Raw genomic sequence first — 27,164 nt, 5'->3', positions numbered from 1 at the left:
AATAGAAGGCCAAACCAAGAGTTTTTTGAGGACGTCGACCTTGACTCATTTCACAAGAGCGCGAACTAAAAAACAAGGAATTTCTTCCTTTTCTCTTCAAAAATAAAAACAGAGAAAATAAACATGTAAATGTCTTAACTTTCAAGATCAAGGAACATGTGAAATTAAGTAAATATATGTATGTTCTTCAGAAACAAAAAAATGTTAAGGCTTCAGCTCTCAAGCTGCAAAAAGTTCAGAAATCAATCAGATGCTTTTTTCTTGGCCAAAACATTTCAAGATTTCAACTTTCAAGCTACAAAACTGAAGAAATCCATGTTACTATCTTTTATCTCAGGTGAAATAGATTGAGATTACATGTAGGCAAGGGTGTAGTAATTTCATTCTCTTTACAGTACAGGGGACTCTTGCTACATCAAACCATTACCTTTTAATTAATAGAACTACCTTGTCTCCCAGATCCAATACACTATATGAGTCGTCTGACCCCACTCATTTCTCCATTAGTGAGAGACTTCGTTGATGGTTCAGCCAAATTCTTCTCTTCCCGTCGTCTCCTCCCCCCCCCCATTCTCTTGTGTGGTCGTGAACATATGCATACAAGGGATCTACAGAGAAATTTCCAACGGATTATTACATGCATGTTCGTGTCACAATTGGCTTCGCTAATGGTGGGAATGGACCCAGGAATCAATTGACTATGAGAAGTGCACTTCTCTTTTGACATTTTTTTAAGGAAAAGTGATTGATAGCTTTTGCTTTTTACATCATTTTTTTTCAGGAAAAATGATTGAGATGGTGCACTTCCCTTTTGAAAATTAGGCACCATTGCACCGTTGCAAAAGCAAAAGTTCCCTACGCGTTCACATAGTCCCTCTGTTATGAACTGGATTAATAGCTTGCACCTGTAGAAAGTTAGGCCATAGATACTGAAATATTTCCATTTCTCGAACCCCTTTCTCTCGATCTGTGCACAATTTCTTTTCCAGTGATTGTGCGTTTGGAGAAGAACTCTGATCACCACTCGTTCACTTTCCAATGGCGTTGAGCACCCAAGTTAGAGCCTCATCGAGTTCAGCTTTGCCGTGGAAATACGACGTGTTTTTGAGCTTCCGAGGTGAAGACACACGCAAGGGCTTCACAGACTACTTATACCACGAGTTGGAGCGGCAAGGAATCAGGACTTTCAGGGACGATCCACAGCTTGAAAGAGGCACAGCCATCTCTCCGGAGCTCCTCACAGCAATTGAGCAATCAAGGTTTGCGATCATTGTTCTTTCGCCAAACTATGCTTCTTCCACATGGTGCTTGCTTGAACTGTCTAAGATTCTTGAATGCATGGAGGAGAGGGGGACAATTCTGCCAATCTTTTATGAGGTGGATCCCTCTCATGTGAGACATCAAAGGGGCAGCTTTGCTGAAGCGTTTCAAGAATATGAAGAGAAGTTTGGGGAAGATAATGAGGAGGTGGAAGGGTGGAGAGATGCTTTAACCAAAGTGGCCAGTCTCGCTGGATGGACTTCAGAGAGTTATAGGTAAGCTCGAATGACACATAAATTATGTACTTTAAGTTGAAACAAAGATTCTCTAGAGAACAAGAAGCTTTTGAGGATGAATTCTCACACACACTTTTTCAATATAATGAGGCACATTTATACAACCTTTTTAACAAGGAAAGTAATCAAATCACAATTATAATCCTGATTCTATACAATTAGTATAATTCTATTCCTAATAGTAATCCTAAAGTATCTGTGACTCACAACACTTCTCCTCAAGTTAGAGCATACACATCCTCAACGTTCAACTTGTCAAGTGAGTCATGAAATACTTTGATTGACACACCCTTTGTCAGAACATCTGCTAACTGCTCCTCAGTTGGTATGGATGGGAAGGCAATCAAGTTTGCATCGATCCAATTTCTCCTTAATAAAGTGTCGGTCAACTTCCACATGCTTCGTACGATCATACTGCACTGGGTTATGTGAAATTTCAATAGCTGCTTTGTTATCACAAAACAACTTCATAACTCCTTTTGGCTTGAACCCCAAATCACGCAATAAATTAAGTAACCATAACAACTCACATACTCCGTGTGCCATACCTCTATACTCGGCTTCAGCACTCAACCTTGCCACCACCTTTTGTTTTTTACTCTTCCAAGTGACAAGGTTCCCTCCAACAAATGTAAAGTAACCCAAGGTTGATCTCTTATCAGTAATACGACCAGCCCAATCAGCATCAGTATAATCACTCACCTCCAGGCAGTGATGTTTTGAGAACATAAGGTCGTTCCCAAGAGCTTTCTTTAGATGTCGCAGGATTCGCACGACTGCATCCATATGGTCTTCACTAGGGTTATGCATGAACTAGCTCACCACACTCACTGCATACTCTAAATCAGGTCTAGCTAGTATGACCCAAATAGATTAATCTGCCAACTAACCTTTGATACCTTGCCGTATCAGTCGGGACTTGATTAGGGTTCTCCGCTAATCGGTGATTATGTTCAATTGGTGTATCAGCTGGCCTGCAATCTAACATGCATGTTTCTGACAGCAAGTCTAGAACATTTTTTCTTTGGCACAAGAAGATGCTGCTACTCCCCTTGGCTAGCTACCTCTATCCCAAGGAAGTATCTCAAGTCACCAAGGTCTTTCATCTCAAACTCCGAAGCTAACTGCTGCTGCAACCTCCTAATTTCCTCTCGATCATCACCTGTGATCACCATATCATCAACATAGATGATTAACGTCGTTCGACGATGCCATAACCACACTTCATTCAACCGCTGCTCAGAACTCGAAATCAAAGCTACTAGGGCCTTCTTCCTTGGTGTACGTTATCCTCGCATACCATCCATTTCATATCCTTCCATATTGTGTTTACGTAAGTCAACTGGTGACTAAAGCCTCATGTTCAGAACCTCAATCCTAGCATCCAATTACACAAATTTCGGTCAAACAAGACTTCCCCAAGCAATGTTTGACGTCATTCTAACTCACTAAGGCGAGTTCCAAATCACACTCATTTTTCCCCCCTAGGAGCCTTTTGTCATCAACATGACATCAATGTGAAAAACAATGAATCACCTTCGTATCCTCACCACAGAGTACAATTCATCACCACTATGACTCTTAATATAAATCAAACCAACAATCAATACAATCAAGGAGAAACAAGGAAATCACATATCAAAACAAGCAAAACAATTCATAGTAACCCCTGCATATAATTTAGTTTAGGAGGTCACATTAAGTCAAGCAATTCAAGTCAAAGTAGTCATTGAAGTCCCACACTCTGACGTCTGTAGGTAGCCCCAACCATCACAGCAGTCCTCTCGATCTTTGTTAACTTAATAACAATTCAACTCCATTACCGAGCAGTCATCACACTAATCATCGAACAGATTTCACCAATCATCACGCAGATATTCATTATCCTACTGATCATCACATAGATAGCAATTGTCCAGCTGATCATCACATAGATTTTGCCGGTCATCACGCAGATAACAATCATCCTACTAACCATCACACAGATATCGTTAGTCATCACATAGATAGCGATCATATCACCAGTCATCAGACAGATAACGATCATCACATAGATTCATGGCTAGTCATCACATAGATATCAATCATCTTACTAATATTCCTACACAAGCTACACAGATATTTCTACACAAGTTTTACATGACAATCATCACAAGATTCATCATACTGATGTCATCGATTCATTACACAAATATTCATACACAAGCTTCACATAGAAATCATCACATAGATTCATCAATACATATATATATTTCACGTAAATATATATATATATATATATATATATATATATATACGTAGTCATTCACCTATGAATACCACTAACACCAACTATAGTCGTAGTTAACCTAATAACTCCAAGACAATAGGGTAATCTCGCTCATAACAAATATTGATCATACTCATAACGAATATCAATCCTGCTCATAACAAATATTGATCCTACTCATAACAAATATCGTGAGATTTACTCACCAAACAATAAAGGTAATCCGTTCATTAATGAACCTTGTGAGATTACTCACCTTTGAATCCCGCTGCGTCTTCACACGAGAACCAAAACAAGCACAATCGCCGCAATCCGTTCAACAAGTCCAACAAGCACCTGAACACATAAGGTTTTGATTCAGTGCACGAATCACAAAGTGATTAAAGTTCGAAACCCTTGTTTTGAACTAAATCCCCATGAGTAATGCCAATTAAGGCAAAACCTCATCTGAGACCTCCCTAAGTCTCCAGAGCACTTCCACGATCGATGTGACCAAACCACAAGTCGATCGGACGCTAGAATCCTCACAGATCGAATAAATCGATCGGTATGAAACTGCAAAAATCATAACAATTCCATACGAACTCCAAAATTTGCATATTATATATCGAAATGCTCGTATCAACGAGTAGAACATACATAATACCAAAAATAGTTCCTTAAGTGGGCGGAACGCCGCCACAGGTGGTGGCGCACCACCGCAGGCCAAAACTCAATATTTCACAAACTTCCAACATCAAATTTCTTCATCTAAGCATGCTTGTGAATTTTCATGACTAGCTCGAAGTCAGAAAACAAGCATAAAGGGACGAAAACTACCTCACAAGCCGTGGATTACTGTTCAATCCGAGTTGAACCAAGTTTCACGTGAATCGATCCAAACAACCACCAAGGATCGATCAAGGAGGCTGCTCTATGCTCCCCAAGCCCAACTTGAAGCCCCGCCGACGTCGGAGATCAGAGAACCGATCGGGTCCGTAAACACCCAACTGCGCATCCTTCTACCGCCGCCACCACCGAGAATCGGTGCTAAAGGATACCATAGGGACGACCAGACGGAGGAGACGATCCTATCTGAAAAGTTTCGTCACCGGAGACCGCTGCAATTCGCTGGAAAAGCCGGGTCGGGTCGGCTGGGTCAGGGTCGGGTCAGTCGAAAAACTCAGATACTGAAGGTGCAGCCGAGATAGAAGAGAGAGAAAGAAAGTTTCCAAAAAAGAAATGAGGAATTATGAAGATATTTTCGGAAATTCCCTATTTATACTAAAATGGAAACTTCTTCCAATAGTCATAACTTCCTCATACGAACTCCGATTTTTGTGTTCCACATGTCCACGAACTCATATCGACGCGCTCTACAACTTTCGTGAAGGAAGTTTTCTGAGAAACCCAACGAATAAAAAGTCAACCCTTGCGCCCCCCCCAAAATGGCGCCTCCTGAATAATTATTCGCCCGAAACACTTCTGCTCCATCCACGAGCCACGAAATCGTCCAATAATCATAAAATTAATTCCGGAAAATCCTCGGAAAATAATTACGAATTTCCGGGGCATCAAAATTACACTCCTTGATCTCTCCTTGATTGGATTCACGGGAAGCTCCACCGTAACCCAACATGATAATGGGTATCAATTCCTACCCCTCCCTCATGCCCAACCCCACCATCAACCCCAACAAACTGATTGTTCTTTTTTTTTTTCCTTCCTTTCTTTCTTTCTTTTAAAATAAAGTTCATTGTTCAAAACTTCAAATACTTGTAAGATGCTCTTTTACTTTTATAGGCATCTTCAACCAATCTTCCACCAAATTCTATTACAAAGCTGAAGATGCAGCCACTGTATCCTACCTAATGAACACACTGATCATTGAAGTAAAAACTAGATAAGCATTTTAGACCCAACCAGGTAAGCAACATGACAGCGGAAATTAATTAAATCACAGAGAGAAAAACTAAGGAATTATGTGATTTTGACATGGTGCAGAAGCCATGCAGCCATCGAGCCATATCTTCTAGCTTCCTAATCTGTAAGTTTACCATTCTGAGGTATTGTAACTGGCTCACAATCTTCAACATTTCCTAAAAGAGATTGAGCTATTCTCCCCTTTTTCTTTGCTGCTTCCCACTTCGACAACATTTTGATAATCACCTTAACTGCATTTCCATCTACTTTCTCATCAATTACCTTGGCTGTATTGTCTGCTGTCTCAGGAAGAAGAAGCGAGGGAGGCCGAGAAAGTACTCCCTTGGGATTGATTGGAAAAACGAGACCAGGTCATAAAACTCCCAAACTGAGAAAATAAGAAACACAAAACAGGACGAACTAGAGACTCTATGAACAAGATCCAAACGTGGCCCAAATCGATCAACAAAAACAAAAAGGAATCATTAACATTCTGGAGCTGAAGTCCCAAGACACAAAATTAAAGTCTTTCATGACATGAAACTAATAACCAAATCAATATTGGAACTCAAACACAACCCCAAAATGATAGTATAATCTGAACCCAGAAAGCAATTGTTAAATCTGAGTAGTAAATTCAACATAAGAAACAGGACCCAGTTCAGAATTGATTGAGAAATTGACAAATTTGTTGTAATCATTCCTAGAAACGAACAAACCCAATTCAAGAAACAGACCCTTTCTTCTTCTCGTGTGACCTTGACCCCCCAATGAAAGAGCTTCTTATTCTTCTTCTTCTTCTTCTTCTTGACGACCAAAAGGGAAATAAAGCCAACCACTATCTCCTCTGCAAGTTTAGAGAAAAGAGAAGAAGATATCGTTGTGATCCCATCCAGATCAGATAAACCCAATAACATGCATGTGGGTTAACTTTCTTCAACTCTCTTCCAGATGCAATATTATGAAGGAGTGCAAAAGCCCAGTTGATTTGGAGAAAGTGTTAATTATCAATGGAGAGCAAAGTTGGAACCAGCCAAAAAAGTTTAGATTGCAGAGATATAGGAGAGATTTTCAATTTTGGAGAAGATGAACACCGAATGGACGATTCTACCCTTCAAAAGATGACGACCCTAACATCATTAGTGACTCCAGGTATGAATCTTAGGTCAGGGTGAAAAGTCCAGGTACCAAAATGATATTTTTTGAAATTGAGATACGAAAGTTATTAGTGACCCGTAGTTCAGGTACTGTTTGTGAGTTTTTTCCTAAGTCATATGATTAGATGCACCAAAATCAATAATCCAAGTATCTTCCCCAACAAAGTCAGAGACAAATAAAGCCTTACCAAACTTACCTCTTCCAACAAAAGAGACTGAAGCATTACCTGACTTTTGATCCTTTTCCCCCAACCTGGTAGTCCGGGTTCTAAATTAAATTTACAGCAGTGGTACGGCCCTGTTGGGTAGCTCCCAATTTATTCCAGGTATTTTGTTGATTCGGATACCCGTTCAATCGATGACACTTAGTCCTCCAATGCCCATAATTCTTGCAGAAAGTACAATACGGTCGTGTTCCTCCAATCCTTGAGAACTTGGTTGTGGTCGAAGTTGTTGAGGTGGTGGTACATATTTTGACTGTGAAGACTTGGTTTGGACAGTGAGACTTGATAACTCCGAATAGATTGCTTTGGTACTACTATCAAGTTGACTCTCATCTTTGCGCATATATGCAAAGGCATCCTCAAGAGTAGGTGGAGTTCCATGCCTGAGCAACTCACCCTTTGCACTAGCATGCTTATCGTCGAGACCATGAAGGAAGATATGCAGCCTCATTAGATCATTCTCTTCATTGTGTAACTTGATGTCATCAACATTCTTCATCTTGTTGATCAATTTTCAGCCATAAGCCTTTGAGTAGCATAGTATACAGCCACATGCCGCCCATCTTGAGTAATCATGAATGCCTTGGTATGGAGCTCATGTATTTGAGCGAAATCTAAGTCATTCAAATACAATTGCTTCACAGTACTCCAAATTTCTGCTGCAGTTTCACACCCAATGATTAATTGTACTACCTCATCGGTCATGGCCTTGTCGAGCACAAACATCACAGCACCATTGTGAGTTTCCCACTCCAAATTTCTGTTGCAGACTTGCAGTTTCACACCCAATGATTAATTGTACTACCTCATCTGTCATGGCCTTGTCGAGCACATACATCACAGTACCATTGTGAGTTTCCCACTTTGCATATCCTACATCTTCTTCATTCGGTGTCTGAATCAATCCATTCACATATCCCATCTTGTCTAGACCGCAAAGATGAGCAGTCATCATTTCCTCCAAGTACAGTAATTCATGCCATTCAACTTGGCACCACCAAATCCTCATCCTGAGGATTCTTGATTCACAGATACCTTCACCTTCTGCACATCAGAAGTCACAATTTGCTTGGAACTTTCTTCCCCACCCATGATACTTGAACTGTAACAATCTTCTCCCTTACACTGCGGAAGCAACGAATAATAAACCAAGACCAAAAATCCAAGATCAGATTCTTGGCTCTAATACCAAGTTGAAACTAAGACTCTAGAGAACAAGAAGCTTTAGAAAACAAGAAGCTTTTGAGGATGAATTCTCACGCACACTTTTTCAATATATAGAGGCACATTTATACAACTTTTTACAACCCTAATTTCGGACTTCAAGGAAAGTAATCAAATCACAATTACAATCCTGATTCTTTACAATTAGTATAATTCTATTCCTAATAATAATTCTAAAATATCTATGACTCACAACACTTTAATGTTTGAATGCTCGTGAGTATTGATATTTTGAAAATATGAACTTAGATTAGTGAGTGCTTATACACACTATGCCAAATTTCGAAAACATGTGTGAAGTTTTACTCTTGCTAGGAGCATAGAATGCACTTTATTGCGGTTCAGTTCTATCTTACAGGAGAACTTTATATTCAACATGTTCATATATTCAACATGGGATTTGTTATATTCTTGTTGTAGGTACGAAACACAGCTTATCAAAGAGATTGTGCAAGAACTGTGGAGCAAAGTGCATCCTAGTCTCACAGCATTTGGTTCCTCAGAGAAGTTATTTGGAATGGATTCTAAGCTGGAGGAGATAGATGTTCTTTTAGATAAAGAAGCAAATGATGTTCGCTTTATAGGGATATGGGGGATGGGTGGTATAGGTAAAACAACCCTTGCCAGACTAGTTTACCTGAAAATCTCTCATCAATTTGAAGTTTGCATCTTTCTTGCTAATGTCAGAGAGGCTTCCAAAACAACCTATGGTCTAGTTGATCTACAAAAACAAATTCTTTCCCAAATCTTGAAGGAAGAAAATGTTCAAGTATGGAATGTTTATAGTGGAATAACTATGATAAAGAAATGTGTTTGCAATAAAGCGGTTCTTCTAATTCTTGATGATGTGGATCAATCAGAGCAACTAGATAACTTGGTGGGAGAAAAAGACTGCTTTGGTTTGAGGAGTAGAATCATCATTACAACTAGAGATCGGCATGTACTAGTCACACATGGTGTAGAAAAACCATATGAGTTGAAGGGACTAAACGAAGATGAAGCTCTTCAGCTCTTTAGTTGGAAAGCCTTTAGGAACTGTAAGCCTGAAGAATATTATGCAGAACCGTGTAAGAGTTTTGTTATGTATGCTGCAGGTCTTCCGTTAGCACTTAAAATTTTGGGGTCTTTCTTGAACGGAAGAACTCCAGATGAATGGAATTCTGCATTGGCAAAATTACAACAAACTCCCTACAGAACAGTTTTTGAAATATTGAAGATAAGTTTTGATGGACTTGATGAGGTGGAGAAGAAAATTTTTCTGGACATTGCTTGTTTCCGTAGGCTGTATCGCAACGAGTTTATGATTGAACTAGTAGACAGTTCTGACCCTTGCAATCGTATTACAAGAAGTGTTCTTGCTGAAAAATCTCTCTTAACTATTTCATCAGACAACCAGGTAGATGTGCATGACTTGATACACGAAATGGGATGTGAAATTGTTCGGCAAGAGAATGAAGAGCCTGGTGGACGCAGTCGGTTGTGTCTTCGCGACGACATTTTTCATGTATTCACAATGAATACGGTAAGATTTTGAAAAAATTAAATCACCAAACTTGGTTAGCGCTGTCATTTAACTTAATCCTGGAATTGACTTATCTGTTATAACAGGGAACAGAAGCCATCGAAGGCATATTGTTAGACTTGGCTGAATTAGAAGAGGCAGATTGGAATTTTGAAGCCTTCTTTAAAATGTGTAAACTGAAGCTTCTCTACATTCATAATTTGAGGCTTTCTCTTGGCCCGAAATATCTTCCTAATGCCTTGAGATTTCTGAAATGGAGTTGGTATCCTTCAAAATCTCTCCCACCAGGTTTTCAACCAGATGAACTTGCTGAACTCAGTTTGGCCTATAGTAAAATCGATCACCTCTGGAACGGAATCAAAGTAAGTTATTTAATATTTGCTATTGCACAAAAGTAAATAAATTTTAAAGTTCATGCATGGAAGCTGATTGTTCTACCATTCTTCATGTTTTGTACAGTACTTGGGCAAGTTGAAATCCATCGATCTTAGTTACTCCATAAACTTGAAAAGGACCCCAGATTTCACGGGTATTCAAAATCTTGAGAAGTTGGTTCTTAAAGGTTGTACCAATTTAGTTAAGATTCATCCGTCCATTGCATTGCTCAAGAGACTAAAAATTTGGAATTTTAGAAACTGCAAAAGTATAAAGAGTCTACCAAGTGAAGTAAATATGGAGTTTCTCGAAACATTTGATGTATCTGGCTGCTCAAAATTGAAAATGATTCCAGAATTTGTGGGGCAAATGAAAAGGTTATCAAAGCTTTGTTTAGGTGGGACTGCTGTTGAGAAACTGCCTTCATCAATTGAGCACTTGATGAGTGAAAGTTTGGTGGAGCTTGATTTGAAAGGAATTTTTATGAGAGAGCAGCCGTACTCCTTTTTTCTTAAGCTGCAGAATCGCATAGTATCATCTTTTGGCTTATTTCCAAGAAAGAGTCCTCACCCTTTGGTTCCTCTGTTAGCTTCCTTGAAGCATTTCTCTTCTTTGACGACATTAAATCTGAATGATTGTAATCTCTGTGAAGGAGAAATTCCCAATGATATTGGTTCTCTGTCCTCCTTAGAGAGGTTGGAACTCAGAGGAAACAATTTTGTCAGCCTTCCTGCAAGCATTCATTTGCTTTTTAAGCTTCAAGGTATTGATGTGCAGAATTGCAAAAGGCTTCAACAATTGCCAGACCTTCCGGTAAGTCGCAGCTTACAAGTGAAAAGCGACAATTGTACTTCCTTACAAGTGCTTCCAGATCCCCCAGATTTGTGCAGATTATCGTATTTTTCGCTCAATTGCGTCAATTGCTTGAGTACGGTCGGTAATCAAGATGCTAGTTATTTTTTATATTCAGTGCTAAAGCGGTTGCTTGAGGTACTCTCTCTCTCTCTCTCTCTCTCTCTCTCTCTCACAATGGTTGTGTGATATGATGGTTCATATGCAGGAAACCCCTCGTTCTTTTCGCCGTTTCCGTTTTGTAATTCCTGGAAGTGAAATTCCTGAGTGGTTCGATAATCAAAGTGTGGGAGACTCGGTAACTGAGAAGTTACCTTCGGGTGCATGTAATAACAAGTGGATTGGGTTTGCTGTGTGCGCTCTGTTTGTACCTCAAGACAATCCGTCTGCCGTTCCTGAAGACCCCGGTTTAGTTCCTGATACCTGTGAAATTTGGTGTCGTTGGAACAGTGATGGTATTTCTTCGGGAGGACATGGTTTCCCTGTAAAACAATTTGTTTCAGATCACCTTTTCTTACTTGTTTTCCCAAGCCCTTTCAGGAATCCTGATTACACATGGAATGAGGTTAAGTTTTTCTTCAAAGTCACTCGAGCTGTAGGAAACAACACATGCATAAAGGTAAAGAAATGTGGGGTGCGGGCACTGTACGAGCACGACACGGAAGAGCTGATCAGTAAAATGAACCAATCCAAGGGCAGCAGCATCTCTCTCTACGAGGAGGCTATGGATGAACAGGAAGGTGCCATGGTTAAGGCAAAACAAGAGGCAGCGACAAGCGGAAGTGGTGTCTCTGACGACGAATATTACTCTGCAGAAGAATGAAAGAATTTTAGAAGACACTTGTCTTGCTTTGTCCAGTGCCTCGAAGCAAAAATGAAAGGCCAACAATGCTGTTCTCTATTCTAAAGCACGGGTGCCGGGTGAACAGTAACACCCCAAGTGATTTGACCATTTTGCCCCTTGGTCTGTGCTTTGACTGTTTTGCCCCTGGATGATTTGGCAGAGAGAGAGGTGATCCTCTTGTGCTGTGAGGAAGAAGAAGAAATCAAGTAGTTGATTGTTGGCAATCCTGGTAATTGATTGTTGGGTTCTTCAAAAGTGAATCTTTAATTTCCCAACTGGTCTATAAAAATTTGATGGTTTCTGAAGTAGTTTGGTGATGGTTTTTGAAATTCAATGTTGAATTGATGTGTGTATACATATATGGATTTAATCATGATTATATAGAATTGCATTCTCTCTGCTTTCTGTTTTGTCCTGAAGAGATTTATATTGTCAATTGTAAATCTAGGATGGTCTTGGTCGACTGGGTTTTCTTGATAGCTAATTTACAGGTCTGTTGTCTTTATCAATGTTTTCAAATGCGAAAGCGAAGGCGAAGGCGACCACCTAGAGCCTCACGAGGCGAGTGCCTCAAGGCGTTGAGGCGACTGCCTTTCCCGTAATTATTATAATAATACATTACATTCATAAATAATATGAATATATTTAAATACGATTCCAAATAAGCACTCTCATAACTTTAAATTCAATAATACATAGGTTCATACTATATTAATTCAAAAATAACAACTGCACTTCATTCTTCCAAATCATAGTCATCATATGCATCCACACCCACATTAATATCATTACAATCATCACTGATCAATGCTGCATCAGTGTAGGGAGGCAAAGTAAGGTCTTCTATCTCATCATCTTCATCCCTAAGTATTAATGCAGCAAGTTTTCTCATTTTCTTCTAATGTTTCACTCTCTTAGTAAAGAGTTATACTTCAAATAAACCAATGCATTTAGCCTCTTATGTTCAAGTCTATTCCTTTTTTTTGTGTGAATCTAAAACCAACATAAAAATAAAAACTAGATATTAGAAACATTCAACCTATTATATAATTCCACTTGATAACCTTACCGACTCAAATGTGCTCCAATTCCTCTCACATCCTGATGCACTACAGGTTAGGCTAAGGACACGAACAGCAAACTTCGTCAATTCAGGCGTTTCCTCTTCAAAACGCTCCTACCAACTTCCTGAAACAGAAAAGAAAAAAACAGCAATTGATTGTGCAGCAACAAACAGCAACAACTCGTGGCTAATCTAATTACCAAAAAACAGAAAAAACACCAACTCATGGCTAATCTAATTACCAATCACATCAAACACAAACAGCAACAAAAATACCATTAGCAATTGATTGTGTAGCAGCCATACAAAGAAAGAAAAAAAAAGTACTGAACAAGACTTGAAAAAAAAAAAACACAATACGATACTGATCTAATATCGCAAGCCAACCATACTTTTATCCACTTTCTTATCTGGTGGTGGAAACTGAAAAGCCCTTTTATACTTTCATCATTGCAGAAGCTTGGAAAGAACAATTCATCATAGCATTTGTTCCCTTTCTGGTGATCAAAGCATGCTAAGATCATTAACAAAATAATTGAGATGGGGCCAAGACTTATCAATCAAACCAACGAAGAAAAAAGAAAAAAGCATTGAGATGGTACCTTGTACACTTAGCAGCGGCGCTTATCATTCTAAAAGATGTCGATTGCGTTTTGATTTCTGAGGTTAAAGAGACCTACAAGCAAACGACAACGTATTGGGGGCAAAAGCAAAAACCAAAAAAAATGTCAAAACGACGTCGTTTTGACGGAAAGAAACAGAAAAAAAAATATTCCTGCGTCTTCTTCTTCCTTCAGCTCCCGCCTGAGGCGCCGCATCTGCAAAAAGCGACGCTCCGTAGCCTAGGCGACTGCTTTTCCAGCAGCACGTCTAAGTTTGATCCGGCGAGGCTTTTTCCGGTCGCCTCACACCGGAGCACGCCCCGGGCTCGCCTCGGCGACGCATTTGAAAACATTGGTCTTTATAATTACAAAATTTGACAAACTATTTAGGAAAAGGTTGATAGTTCGATTGTTTACTCGAACTGCGCACAAAGGGTAGATAATTTTGGAGCTGAGCTTCTGGGAATTGAAGGAGGAAGAACACAGTATTAAAACAAATTGATAGAGGTAAGAAGCTGGTTTTTCGTTTGCGTTTTACAACTGGGTAAGTGGTGCATGATAGCCATCGTGTTTCTTATTCTTCTGTCTGGTTTTGTTAAAGGTTGGAGGTAGAGAGGTTGCTTCTGATCGGTGGTGTACTTATCATTTGCCATATCCTGGATAGTGGACGAACCAATTTTAAGTGTTTTCTTTATATACACATACGCACACCTATACTAACTGTTTCTCTATGTTAACTGGTACTGCATGGCAGGGCAGTAATTGTACTCGAAAAAGATCAGTGTAGCAAATAATTTAAACAAAACCATAGCATAAACTCAGACCTACACAAAAAAAATCAGAGATTTAATATCCTTTTCGCAGCATTCCTTTACAAGGTTTATAGCTGTATATTTGCTATTCCTTTGTGGACTGTTTCTTTGTTCTAAGTTCACGATTGTTTTCGACTTTAAATAACATACATAGGCTTAATGGTGAATTGATCTACTTGGGATTGTTTTCTGAAATAACATTTGTCGGTACTGTGCATTTGAGAAATTACTATGCTGAATTTAATAGGCTCTAATTTGCTGCTTTTGTCTTGGGTTGCTGATAAGCTGCTTCATCAAGCTACTAGCAATTTTCAATTTTTCATGCAGAGCTAATGTTTATGAACTTAAGCTCCTGATCACATCAGTTTACTGCAGAAAACTACCTTCCAAAAGCCTTACTTGAAATCAAGAGCGTCGACGTGTTTTAATTATAATTGTGAGTACCCTTGCTTCTGTGTATCTCCAATCTGTGCAAACTTTAATTATTATTCAAATTGCATGAATGCAGAGTATTGCTCTTTGATAAGAAAGTCTTCATTGATTATTAATATTGAATACATCCATCTGCCTCACATGAAGAATCTGTGGGACTATGACCTTACATTTTGTTGATATAAATGTAAGTTAAATTTGGTCAGAGTCATATATATATATATATATATATATATATATATAAATTGAATCTGTGGGACTATAACTGCTTCTTTGTTTTTTTCAAAACCTCATTTGCTTTTGTATTGTGACTAGTTACTTTCACACATTTTTCCAAATGAGGATCAGATTGACACCTGATTGTAGTCTATTTGAGAGTTGAGAAGGAGAACACAGAAAAGAGGTGTATTAATTTGCACGAAACTCACTTGCGAGATTATTAAATGCAGTTACTTTCTAAGTTACAACAGGTTATGTTCTTTTCTTCCAGAGTGGGGCTAAATTATACTTGGAAGGAAGGCAAAGACTAAATCAATGCTATTAATTTTCATCAACCTTTGCTGACTGGAAATCCGTGCTGGACTTGAGACTCTGCTACTGCAATATGTGGTTGGGAACTTGGGATACTAGCTGGGCATTACTTTTTCAAAAAGACAAAACCAATAGAGAAAGCTATGAAACAATAGAGAAAGGAAGAAAAATATAACTGTATTAGAAAGGAATGGAAAAATGTAGACATCTGCGTATCATATTATGCATCGTATCAGTTTTGAAGTTTGATGTCGTTAGAACTTAATATTGAAAAGATGGGGAAATTCTAGTGTGCTGGTATGTATCCCATACCCACACTTACAAAGTGAGAACAATTTTGTTCTCAAAATTGTAATTTGAGTCCTACTTTGTGTAATCTTTTGTTCTAATAATGGTAATTACACCTCTTACGACACTTTTACAAGTTTTGAACAAATTCGTTGTCAATGTTGTAATTTTTGTTCTCAATATTGTAAATAGTGTAAATGAATATGATAACTTTTGTTCTCAATGTTGTAATTTTGGTTCAAATACTTGTAAATTTTTGTTCAAATTTTTGTTCTCATAATAGTAGGTACCATAGCTTGTCTCGAAAAGATGATATATTTTTGGTGATTTACCCTTTTGTTTATTATAATTTGCCATTGCTATTTTATTCGAGTACTGTGTGAATGCTTTTAATGTGGTTTAACTTTCCTTCTCTTTGCTTTTTTTCTATCTGAATGCTTATCTGTTATTTTTCACTTGGGCTTCAGATGCTCTTCTTCCTTTTCACTTTCTTTTGTTTAAAAATGCTTTTGTTTCTCTTTGAACTGTTTTTGTTTAGTTTGTGGTTTTAACTTTTATGGCGTTGATGGCATTTATGTTTTCATGCATTCAGCTCGCTTCTGCAATTGTTTGGGTTCGTCCCTTTTCCTCAAACTACTGTAGGAATGAGGGGTTGATAAGAAATCAAGCAATGTTGCCTCGGAGCCAAACTCAAAGCGTGTGTCACCAAAGGCTTCAAGTGACCATCCTGATGATGAAAGAGGGACTGACAAGAGGAATGGTTTGAAGGCAAGGAACAAGTAAGCCATTGGAATTTATTTTACAATTCAGTAGTATTCCTGCAAGTCTACAGTCTATGTGTTGTTAACACTCCATCAGTATGTGTGTCATTGAAGCTTTTTTTCATATTTGAAACTTTGGAATACTGGTTAGTTAACCTTGATGTGTTTGAACATATTTTTAACACAGCAATTCTACAATCTTTGCTTAATATCAGCCGAAAGATATTTTGTTCTGTTTAAGGATCTAATACAATTTAGGCAGGAAAAGACACATGATCTGGATGCAAAATGGTAGAAGCTATTTCTTACAGCTGACTAGAATATATGTTCGATAGTTCTTAAACCAAAAGCTGGTTCTTAAGCTTTGAAAATTGAGTTATTGATGGGTGTTGTTAAATATTGAGGTTCTTTTGGTTTGTATATGTCAAGTTTGACTATTTAGCTCTGAAGAAAATATCTCAGAAACGCCCAACTGCCTGTCTATGAGCTGGTGCTCTTATGCCAGCGCTTTCTTTCTTCTCCACAGGAGTCCACTTAATCCATCTTTTTTGTTAGCTGAAAGGACGTCATCTTATTGCTTGGGATCTTCATCAACTGTTTTCATGTTTCAGTGTGTGGCAATATCAACTGCTGCAAATATGTGCAAGAAACTTCCTTCAGACAATCCCATTATTGACAATCTTCTGCAATATAATGGTGTGTAGAACTATGGAATCCATTATGCTTATGATTTAAGTTATGTTTTGCAATACCATGATATATAGAACTATCGAATCCTGTAACTACAGACCTTAAAATTTGATACCTTTGAGTACAACTCTTCTCCGAGCTCTTTTAGATATAAATGGTTTAATTGCAATTCTGCAATTCTAATTTATGGTTTTGTAATTACCATCTTACATTGAAAGTATAGAGGAATTGAAGTTGATGTGTTCCATGCTAAGTTTCACTTTTCATGATTTATGATTTATACATGAATTTCAGGTCCCAGTGATAGGACTTGCAATGGGTCAGTGCAGTTGATTTCATGGATACATTGCACAAATTTGGGTGGTTATCTTACTCCTGGTACATGCTCGATTCAGGAATTGTTCCAGTTCCTAGGGAGCCTGCCATATATATTACATGTATACAACTTCAGACTTATACGACCTGATACAAGGCTGTATGATGTTACTGGAAAGCCTATCAGCAACAGCAAATCTCCTCCTTTATACAACAAAGAATTCAAGTCAGTAGGTTTCGATGAAGTTTATGTGAATTCTTTCGGTACAATTCAAGTTAGTAGGCTTCCTACTTGCCGATCAACCGACTTATGTGGATTCTGTGGATCAGTAGGTTTCAATGAAGTTAGTAGGTTGAGTCAGTTGACGACATTTCAAATTTTCTTCCTACTTACTGATCAATTGACTCATGTGAATTGAGGTTCGCATTTGTATCAAGTTAGATATCCTTAGTATAGACTAGAAATAGAAACATCTTTTCTCCAAGTTGTTCTTGGTGTTCTAGAAGGAAAAAAAAAAAAAACTCTTTTCCCGCAACATCGGGCGGGTGCGTTAGCTAGTTCTCACTCTTTATAAAAAGTATGTGACCATTTCACATCATGACTCCTCATAGCAACTGGGTATTCTCAACATTCTTCCTCTTTCTCATATGCTTTTATGTGAGGACACATTTTATCATTTGCTCTGCCATTTTGATCAATAACATGACTGTAGAAACTGAATCAAGAAGTTTCGTTTTGTGGTAATGTTGTTTCAGAGACTAGGGCTAGGACTAGGGAGTAGGGACTATGCCAGTGTAAAACACTTCCAAAAGAAGCACAAAGTGTCTTTAGCTGTACTCAACGAGAAATAGGTACACCATTTTATCCTGTCCATAATGCATAATTCCACTCTAGTAAGATGTACTGGATGGTTATTAACAAGAGCACGAGGGCATGCTTTGTTATGTGTGTTCGAAATATCAGACCATGAAATTTTGTTCTATTGAGTTCTGCAGGTCAGTTGAAAGCTATTAGGAATTGGATTTTGCACCCAATCAGCATCGTAAGGTTTCATAGACAGCTTATGGTTTGAGCCAGTCAGCTAAAGTATTGTGTGTCTAAAAATTCTGTCTAGTGTCAAACTGGTGATGTTACTAATGAGCTTTACTTCAATGATTTAGACATAACAACCGGATCATCCAAAATTTGCAAACTACAACTCAACCAAAGTTATATGAAAACTTTAATCACCACTTGCTTATTTTCTTGGCGGAAATGAATTCCACAATTTGCATTGTGGTTTTACATGTTCAAAGAATTGACATGATATGAAAGTCATCGTTTAAAAACATGTTTTTCTATTGATCCACTTCTTTTTTAAGTCTTTATCAGAGAAGACAAGAAACCTTGGATTAAACCTTGCTTGTTTACATCTTGTCTGCAAGTGTAAATAGTTAGATGATGGACCTTAAATGATTCAAAGATTGATGCACTCATATTAATATTTTATATTTCAAAGCCTAAGGAAGCCCATCTCATAATGTCTTTCTTCACATAGTTTGAAACAGGAGTAGAAATTTAGAATTTATAGTCACAGATGAAGCTAAATTCCCTGTGGCAGAGGAATATATACACATGAAGATTGCACTCAAAACTCAATTTGTTTTGGAAGTGTGTGTAGTTGAATGATTCAAAGATTGATGCACTGATCTCATGAAGTCTTTCTCTTTTGTAGACGAGATAGTTTGGATACAACAAGAGGAACATTTGCTAATAAATTGCACTCAAATCCAACTAAAAGCACTCAGTTTTACAGTAATATCAATACTTCTTCTGAACCCCATCCATCACTAATCTTTCTCTAAGATGATACTTAAATGGGTTTTGTACTTCAACAGTGTCTGAACTCTTCGAGGACTTTTGAAATGATACCTGAACTTTCAAAGTTATCAATGTGATACCTGAACTCATTTTTTGGTATCAACGTCGTACCTGCGGTCGATTTCCGTCACAGAACCGTTAACTATGACCACGTGCCCAGCACGTGAAGCACAAAATAAGGGTAAAAATGACATTTCCCACTTCCTTTAGTTCTTCATGGGGTTTTTTAGTTCAACAGTGTCTGAACTCTTCGAGAACCTTTGAAATGATACCTGAACTTTCAAAATTATCAATGTGATACCTGGACTCATTTTTTCATATCAACGTCGTACATGCGGTCGATTTCCGTCACAAAACCGTTAACTATGACCACGTGCCCAACACATGAGGCACTTAATGAGGTTAAAAGACTAATTTACCCTCAAAAGTATTGTTTTTTATTTTTTTTTTGCTTTCTTTTTTTCTTTCTTGTTTTTCTTTTTCGACGTCTTCTTCCCTTTGATTTGTCCCCTCCGATTGGAAGCCATGGCCGCAAATCAGATCTCACCTTCTCTCTCAACCGCCCAACCCTTTCCAAGCACTACTTGACTACAACCATATTGAACTCAGCTAGATCCATATGGCTACCTTGCAAAAATTCAAGCTCCTCGCCACTCAATGCCCCGTCCTCGCCTGAAGCCCTATGTACAGCCCATCCGCCAGCCCCGTCATCCACCTCCGCCGCCGTAAAACCCTCAGATTGTTCCTCACCTGCCCCGACTGCCACTGATTGCCTCGCCAGAGTACCTCTTCCTATGCTCCCACTAAGTACTGATATTACAGCCGCGAATAACCAAAGGCCGGTTCTTTTTTGGACAAATTGATTAGAAGCTGGAATCAGTGAAATGATCATTGCCCCATTGTTCGATAAATCATATACAGATAAAAATAGTTATATACAGACACACAGTTGCGGAAAAATCAGTTTTGGGTTTTCTCCCATCATCACCATCCTTCGCCTTTTCGTCGTTGTTGAGAGAGAGAGAGAAAGAGAGAGACTCTCAGTCTCCTTCACTTTTGCAGATTTTGATTCAATTACAAAGACACGGACTATTTTTGAAATTCATGAACTTATGCTGTGATGTTAGTTGCGGTGAGGAAGCTGAGTGCCACGACGGCGTGGCCCGCCTCCATCATATCTCTGGCAAGCTGCACAAGAAGGTCTGGATTGCCGCAGCCATATTCTCTCTCTCTGATCCCTTTGTCCGAAATCTCAGGTAAATTCCAAGTCTCAAATCTGGAGGCCAAGAGTCTTGAAACTGTCTACACCGCTCCGGCCTGCAATAAATTCAGAGAAGCAAAGCCGTTGAGCAAGTTGTGCTTGGAGAACTCCGACGAGATAGAGTCCCCAGCGGTGTCCGTCCATCAGAGAATTGGATTCAAGTTTTGCTTTGGGTTTTGCATTTTGCTAGGAAATGTCATCAACCCATCTAATTGCATTTTGCAGATGAAAAAGGAAATAGAAATGGAGAAGAAGAACTAAAGGTACGACGGGACACGTGAAGAACTAAAGGAAGTGGGAAAGGTCATTTTTACCCTTATTTTGTGTCTCACGTGCTGGGCACGTGGTCATAGTTAACGGTTCTGTGACGGAAATCGACTGCAGGTACGACGTTGATGCAAAAAAATGAGTTCAGGTATCACATTGATAACTTTGAAAGTTCAGGTATCATTTCAAAAGTCCTCGAAGAGTTCAGACACTATTGAAGTATATACTTTTGAGGGTAAATTAGTCTTTTAACCTCATTAAGTGCCTCACGTGCTAGGCACGTGGTCATAGTTAACTGTTCTGTGACGGAAATCGACCGCAGGTACGACGTTGATATGAAAAAATGAGTTCAGGTATCACATTGATAACTTTGAAAGTTCAGGTATCATTTCAAAAGTCCTCGAAGAGTTCAGACACTGTTGAAGTAAAAAACCCTACTTAAATTTCCCTCATATTTAACTTCAAAAGCGTATGCTGTGGAACCATGAACAATTTATGCTTATTTATTCTCCAATTTTTAGCTCAGAATATCGGGACTCGGCATGTACGTTCCTCTATCAACTCCAACACAGATATCTGCTTCTTCCAGATGGCTGTCCTGTGTAAATGCTCTCGTACTCTATCATCACATTCTCTTTAAGGCAGTGTATTGCAAGATGTACTTTCTCTACCGAAATGTACCTTGGCAAAAGATGTTTTTTTTTTAATGAGAGAGGAAAATTCCCCCCAAATTTATTAATAAAAGAAGGAAGAAGAAATACTAACTAGATAGGGGGGGGGGGGACATGAACCTAACCCCACCAGTAAGAAAATTGAAAGACATCTGACCAAACAACCAAGCAAAAAACTACCGAAAGCGAAAATTAGGAAGCCCCATAAAATCTCTATTGCAAAAAGAAGCAACAAAATCCGGGGGCGAGTCCCACCAAACCATAGTATCTGAAGTGAGACCAAAGTTTGCAAGAGCATCTGCAACTTGATTCCCTTCCCGAAATATATGAGAGCACCGGAATTGCATTTGAGAGATGCGGTGTAAGCAGTTACCCCATTCCACTCGAATTTGCCAAGGCACCAAATTGGGTGATTTAAGAAAATGAAGAACTAGAGTTGAGTCAACCTCCAACCACACATGTTTCCAATCTCGAATCCAAGCTAGCTCAATTGCTTTAATAACAGCCATTACCTCAGCTGCCACTGAACTTGGAATGTCAAGATTAGAACAAAAGCCACCAAGAAATGTACCCTTGAAATCCCGAAACACACCACCATAGCCAGCCTGACCTGAGGCACTCCTCCAAGAGCCATCTGTATTAATTTTCACCCAACCCATTATAGGAGGGATCCAATTAACCTCAATGATTGAAGGAGCTCTACGTGGCCTGCATGTAGCCCCAAACATTTTCAAAACAATTAGCTCTTGCACCTTATTAAACATAGTACCTGAACCAAGCTTACTGGAAGCTAAGATCTGTCCATTAATCAATTGATATGCCTTGGGTAGCCCGACAATAATTCCATCATATTTTACCTTGTTTCTGAAGTGCCAGATACACCATAGCACCACCACAAATGATGCAAGCCAAAGTTCACGTAGTTGGGGACTACGACCAGCCAACCCATGATGCAATATGTCCACAAGAGAACCATGAAGCCCACCCAAATCAAACAACTCTGCCATACGCCGCCAAATTGTTGTCGCGAAGGAACAAGACAAAAAAATATGATCAACGGACTCACCGTGATGATGACAAAGAACACATCTTGCTGCAAGAGATACCCCACGTCTTTGAAGAAAATCCTCTGAAAGAACCCGTCCTTTTAAAACTTTCCAAGCCAAGAGGGACATGTGGGGAGGAATAAATTTAGACCATATTAATTTTCCCCAACTTACTGTAGGAAATTTGTGACGCAAGAAACTATATGCATCACGAGCCATTAGCTGCCCCGAAGGAGAATGTGTCCAAATTAGCTTATCTTCCTCATATGAATTAATAGGCAGAGGTTCTTATATCCTGCAGTTGAAAATGTAAAGGTCGTTATTGTCTTGATTATCTAACATGTTCCTCCTTGAAGGACTGCATTGAGCCTAGCTTGTCAGTTTTTTTTTTTTCATTAGACAACTGGGATTGTTGAGAAAGCTTACCAACCGATAGCTCAAGGATGAAGCTGTTATTCTGATCAGTAGTAATGGCTTGTCAGATGTGAAACTCCTGAATTTGGAAAGATCATTTTCATGTCCAGTTCCAGGGGAAACTATGTTTAGTTCCTGTACATGTTTAACTTTACTCATATTGAGATGTGTAGGTTAATTGTAATGTTTGTATCCTAGACGAACAAACATATATATAACATCATTTTGCAGCAACCAAGACCAAGGTCATATAATAAATTAATCAATCAAGATGAAAGTTAATTAAACAACATTTATCTAATGACCAGCATGTAAGACATCATTGCCAAAAGAAGCCTCTAACAGATGAGATGAAAATGCAGCTAAAAGCCAAGGCCAAGGGAATATAAACCCAATAAAGATGAAAACTTGTTATGCAAAACAAGTCTCAAACTCACTATGCCTCGAATGCAAGCTAGCCACATGCTGTAGTGAAGTTAAACAATTGACATTGCCAAACCAAGCCACAAACTGATGAGAATACAACAAAAAGCAGATCAGGTAAATCCCTACCCATTTCCCTCTGCCACTTTACTTGTAAAGTTTCTCTTAATGCCACTTCAATTGCCAAAGGACTATGACTAAAACCAAAAATTGATCATAAAATGCATTTCGAACAGAATTTTCTCACTTAAACGAACAAATAAAGAATAGAAGACCAAACCAAGAGTCTTTTGAGGACGTCGACCTTGACTCCTTTCACAGGTGTGTGAACTAGAAAATATGTAATTTCTTCTTTTTCTTTTCTAAAATAAAAACAGAGAAAATAAACATGTAAATGACTCAACTTTCAAAGATCAAGAAACATGAGAAATTAAGTAAATGTATGTTCTTCAAAAACAAAAAATGTAAAACGTCGCGCCGGTCGCTTGAATTGATGTCATTAATGAAGGTCGCGTCCTTTCTGTCGTATCGTTTCCCTCACAAAATTCCTTATTTAAACCCAAGGCCGCATAAGACCCTTCACATCAGAAACCCTTCCAGTCTCTTAAACCTAGAAAAACCCATTTCCTCCAATATCTCCTTCGCAGAAACCCAGAAATGGCTCCCCCGAAGAAAATAATCATCGATCAGGAGGAAGAATTGCACGAAAAAGTTGCCCATACTTAGGGAACCAACATTGGCACCCGCATTCATCTCCACACCTCTATCCATCGGCCCTTACTCCTTCGATTCTCCGACCACCAAACCGGACTGGGGCCAGCGCCACAAGACGCTATTCCGGCCGACGCTATCGCTCTCTATGACCTACCCGTCCAGAGACCCATTCCAGTCCTCCGAAGGACTCCTGGGGATTTCAATAGTTGGGGTGCCCAGAACCATAGAGCCAAAATAGGGCATTGGCCGTCCTCCATCAGTCCAGCAGAACTTTCTTGGTATCGCGAAACACGGGTGCGAGATCTGGCTCGCTGGAACGCAGCAGGTATCACACACACTATCGATCTATGTTTCCATCTTCCACGCGGCGGCAATCGCTCATCGCTCGCTGCCTTTCTCTGTTTCTGGAATACCTCCACCAACACTTTTGACTTTAGATTCGGTCAAATGAGTATTACCCTGCTGGATATTCTTGCCATCACCGGCTTGCCCATCGATGGTGAACCTTATTTGCATGGTCAATTCGATTCTGTCAACTTCACCTGGACCATGGCCCAACATGGTCGCAGTGCCCACAGTGGCTCCTACCCACGATGGTTGGTGTATTACAGCCGGGAGCACAATGCGACCGGCGGAATTGCTTTCCTGGAGTACTGGCTTTGTAAATTTATCTTCTGCACTTCCTCCTGCAAGCCCACTGGTACTTGGACTCTTCTGGCGACGGTCCTCTATAACGGCCACAATGTCGGGCTCAGGCAGCCGGTGCCAGGAGCCCTTTAATGTACTTTGTATCAGGCCACTATGCACCCGTTCGAGACTAGCATGTCTGGCCCCTTTTGGATCCTTGACTTCTGGATCCAAACCTACTTTCCATTCTTCCGCCGCGATGATATCCCGCTGCTTCGGCTGGCCGACCAACTCTTGGGCCAATGGTTCAGCTGCGAGGAAAGGTACTCATCCCCTCCTTACTCCGAATGTTTTACCTATCTGTACCTTCTGGATGAGATGCCATACTGCGATATAATCTTGGGTAGAAGATTCCCACCTTTACTTGAAAATGGCTTCCTTCCTGGCGCTCCTCGCTACAGTGATCGCGCGCGCTTGGCTTTCCACCGCGCAATCTCCTGCTCAGATATCAGAATTGCTGCTGAAGAACTTAGTTATGAGCTTTACGCTCATAACCACTTCTCTCGCCAATTTGGCCTCGTCCAATTGGTGCCATTTCCTTTGTACGACGTCTGGAACTACAACACTTCTTGGTGTAGATTTGGGCCCCATACCGGGCCTGTGTCGGCACAAAGTATGCTCACGCTGGTTGATCTTCCTGATTGGGCTCAGGTTATCGACACCGTGGACGGGACTGAGGAAGGACTGGTGGGGAGAGGTCTCCATCAATTACTGGACTTAGCGGGATGACGAACTCTTTGCAGCCATCTTTGGAGAATTGAAAAACCCCTAGCCTATCCTGCCGATATTGAAATGCTCGCTCGCTTCTCTGAGGATACTACACGATCCCAGCCTCCTCCAGCAACACAATCGGTGCGAGCCCCTCGCCAGGCTCAGGCTGGTATCGTAATCCGCGAGCCCCTTCCAGAGGTAAGTATCTTAGTTCTATCTTCTGTATCCTTCACTTCTTTCTTTTTACTCACTCTTCGCTGTATCAGGGAAATGTGCCACTTTCTGGCAATTGCGCAATCCGTGCTTCCCCGGCCGCTGGCCAGTCTGGAAAGTAGAAAACGGTGATCGCGGAGCTCGACGTTGAGGATTCTTCTTCTGATGACGATAATCTGCAAACGGTAAGAATCCCTTGTTTTTAGGATTATACTTTCTCTGTGAGCTAAGTCTGATCTTTTGATCCTGGCAGGTTGCCGCTGCTTTGGCTTGCAAGCGCAGTCGCTCGGACCCTCGCACTGATCCGTGGGAAGAGGATGAACCAATCGTTGATCGACTGGTAAGAGACGGGAAACCCACGTTAGAATTTATTCACCCTTTAGTCCAATTCCTATAACTGTCTTTGCTCGCAGGTTCGTCGCCGGTCCTCTGGACAAGCTGGGGAAGGCTCTTCGGTCGCTAGTGAAGGGACATCTGCCTCGCAGGCCCAAGCGCCCACAGATTATGGTAATCTTCCACCTCCTGCTAGCACCGCGAGGGATGAGAATTTGCCTCAATTCCGGTGCAAGTCGGCACCTTCGGATGCATTGCTTGAGGAACCGATCGCTGTACAACCCTTAGCACAAATAACGCTTGATCCCATTCCCGATGATGCAGCTCAAGAGCCTGCACCGATAGCAATCCTGTACGAGCCTCCGGTCGCAGAGGTACACTCTCTTCTGAGCATAATGCCTTGGTCCTTATTTTATTTTCTGTGCATTCTAATAATTCTTCCTTAACCACAGAGTCCTGGTCCTGTTGAGGAAGCAGCTATCGCTGTGGAGGTACTTGTCGCTGATCCAGCCGACCCAATCGGTGAAGACATGGTGATCCAGGAGCCTGTCCCCATGCTCCTGAAGTGGGAGAAGGGGTGAATGCTGAACCAGAGCCGGAAGCGGCCCCTGTTATAGAACCTCAGGAGGCCCATGCTGCTGCTGCTCCTGCTCCACCTGAGCCTCCTTCCAAACTAGAAAGGCTTGTTCTCGTACTCGAAGTGGCGCCACCCAGAGTTATAGATGAAGTGAGGGATGAGCTACAACGACTTCTGAGCCCCAACATCTTACTGCCGGGCGCATCTGCCAGAGCTCAGGAATACTTGATGGTTCTTCGCCGCTAGCGAACTATCACTGAGGCCGAGTTCACCGAGATATATGAGCTGCGACAAAACCTTCCTGAGCGGATCAATGAAAGAACGACCGCGACCGCGCAAGCTAGGCAAGCTCAGGCCCACTATTGGGGCCTCGCGCAACAGACAGATGCTTCTCGTGACTTCTTGGGAGATAGGGCCATCCTTGTTAGAGACTTTCGGATTACGTAAAATCATCTTCGGACCTAAATCCAGGAACTTCAAGCCCAATTGACTGCTGTGATGGCCCGACTTGAGCATGAGGAACCTTTGTTAGAGCAACCCCTAGCGGCTTTTGAAGCGATGTCTCAA

General features: G+C 40.2%; 2 long non-coding RNA genes and 1 pseudogene across 2 annotated transcripts; 2 read left to right on the top strand and 1 right to left on the bottom strand.

Annotated features, from left to right (window-relative positions):
* Nucleotides 1–690: 690 nt before the first annotated feature.
* LOC112184177 lies at nt 691–12,409 on the top strand (annotated as a pseudogene).
* A 147-nt stretch (nt 12,410–12,556) lies between these two features.
* On the bottom strand, nt 12,557–13,552 carry LOC121050947. Its single transcript, XR_005804481.1, has 2 exons — nt 13,381–13,552; nt 12,557–13,113 (listed from the first exon to the last, which is right to left on the bottom strand). It is a non-coding gene; the product is annotated as an uncharacterized LOC121050947 (long non-coding RNA).
* A 1,164-nt stretch (nt 13,553–14,716) lies between these two features.
* LOC121050946 lies at nt 14,717–17,228 on the top strand. The gene is made up of 3 exons (XR_005804479.1): nt 14,717–14,838; nt 16,246–16,432; nt 17,026–17,228. It is a non-coding gene; the product is annotated as an uncharacterized LOC121050946 (long non-coding RNA).
* Nucleotides 17,229–27,164: the final 9,936 nt, after the last annotated feature.

Source organism: Rosa chinensis, chromosome 1, assembly GCF_002994745.2.
Source record: "Rosa chinensis cultivar Old Blush chromosome 1, RchiOBHm-V2, whole genome shotgun sequence".
Lineage (NCBI taxonomy): Eukaryota > Viridiplantae > Streptophyta > Magnoliopsida > Rosales > Rosaceae > Rosa > Rosa chinensis.
This window is presented reverse-complemented; position numbering and strand designations above follow the sequence as displayed.